The sequence below is a fragment of the Octodon degus genome, unplaced genomic scaffold, assembly GCF_000260255.1.
Source record: "Octodon degus isolate 3935 unplaced genomic scaffold, OctDeg1.0 scaffold00001, whole genome shotgun sequence".
In the NCBI taxonomy this organism is placed as follows: Eukaryota; Metazoa; Chordata; class Mammalia; order Rodentia; family Octodontidae; genus Octodon; species Octodon degus.
In genome coordinates this window covers 8576126-8577844 of record NW_004524577.1, presented here as the reverse complement: position 1 = coordinate 8577844, position 1719 = coordinate 8576126, and the positions used below count along the sequence as shown (strand labels likewise).

At 53.4% G+C, this 1719-nt stretch overlaps 1 non-coding gene across 1 annotated transcript; it reads left to right on the top strand.

The window, feature by feature from the left end:
- The first annotated feature begins 289 nt into the window (after positions 1 to 289).
- Positions 290 to 415, top strand: LOC111815286. The gene has a single exon (XR_002820006.1). It is a non-coding gene; the product is annotated as a U6atac minor spliceosomal RNA (small nuclear RNA).
- The last annotated feature ends 1304 nt before the right edge of the window (positions 416 to 1719 follow it).

Genomic DNA, 1719 nt, shown 5'->3' with positions numbered 1-1719 from the left:
GTTCCGAGGCCAGCAAGGCATGAGGTACCGGGGATTGAACCCAGGTCCTTGCACTTGTGCTTGCTAGGCAGGTGCTTACCACAGAGCTATCTCCCAGCCCTTTATTGTCTTTTGCTAGGATATCCTTGGGAAGTTCTGTAGTGCTGATTGGTTGTAGTGGGTTGTAGTGAACTCTTTAGGTGCTCTTTGTCAATGAAATACCTTATTTCTTCACCAATTTTAAAAGGAATTTTTGTAGAATATGTAGGTCTAGATTAGACATTATCTTTTAGGGCTTGAAACATTTCTGGTGTTGTATGAAAGGAGAGAAGGTTCGCACTCTCCTTGACTAGGATGGAAGAGGCCCTCCGGCCTGACAACATGCATACAGTTAAGGCACTGCCACCTACTTTGTGGCATCTAACCACTGTTTTTTGTTTTGTTTTGTTTGCGTAACTGGGGATTGAACTCAGGCCCTTGTGCTTGCCAAGAACTGTTTTTTTTTTTTTTTTTTTTTTCATGTTGTACTATGAATAACCACTATGAAGACAATATGCAATGTATTAATTGATTTATTTTACTTATTTTTTTGAGGAACCGGGGATTGTACTCGGCACCCAAGCTGTCATTAGCAAGCACAAGAAAGGAGAAAAGCTAGGACAAAATTGTCAGAAAACCTTAACCACAAATGCGTATTGGGATCTTCCCACCTAATGTCTTCTCCTGCTCTCTATAATAGGGACATCCTTCTCTTAGTTGCTAAAGATCTCGACGCAGTCTCTGCCTGAAGCCGGGCACAATAAATTCCAGGTCAGGTCGCCTTTACACAAGCCTGGTGGTCTCTGCTGGTCCCCACCCCCCAGCCCCGTAGGTTACAGAAGGCTGGAATCTGTTTCGTTAAGCCCCAGTCCTTAGAATATTGCCTAGCCCTCTAGCGCCAGCGCCCAATAAAGGCTAAACGGAAACCTCCAACGCCCGAATTGCCTGCGACGCGTGTGTACACTGTACTCGGCGAACAACGTCGGCCGGTGGGCCTGGGAATTCCTGGACTCCCACACGGTAGCTACTATTTTTGGTCCACCTCAGCGCCTTGAAAGTGTGCGTCCCAAGCTCACCATCTCCAAGGTGAGCCAGCCCCTGTGCAACCTACCGGTCAAATTCCCGGTCCCTTTGTTCCTTTCGGGACCTGCGCGTCCCTCTGCGCTCTGGAGGAGGGGCGGGGCGGTTGCCTAGGTCACGCACACCTCCCGCCTCCCCCTGCGAGAGGGGCAGGGCGAATGGAGCGGCAGCGCCCCGCCCCCAGCACGGTGTGACCTGCGATTGGCTCTCGTTTGTAAGGCCACGCCCCCATGCGGGCTCACGCCCCGGGGCAGGTTTCCCCGCCGGGGTTTGGAACCCGACCTGGAGACTCAGATCGGGTGTCTTGGCCCCTTTCGGACTGGGGAGGAGAGGGAACGACGCGGGCCCACACCGCCGGCCTGCCGGCCTGCCGCAATAACTAATCTCCCAGCTCCGGCCCAGCGTTGACACTCTTGCGACCACAGGTCTCCTGGTTGTTCCTTCAGGAGACTGTGCGGCTCTTGAGGGCTGGATCCGGGCCTCTCCAGAAACCGGCTGTGAAGGGAAGGATCAGAGCCCCGCTGGGTGGCAGCACACTCCCGTCATCCCAGCAGTCTTGGAGGCTGAGGCAGGAGGATCACAAATTCAAGACAGCGGGCCCGTCACCCTCCCCTCCCTCCC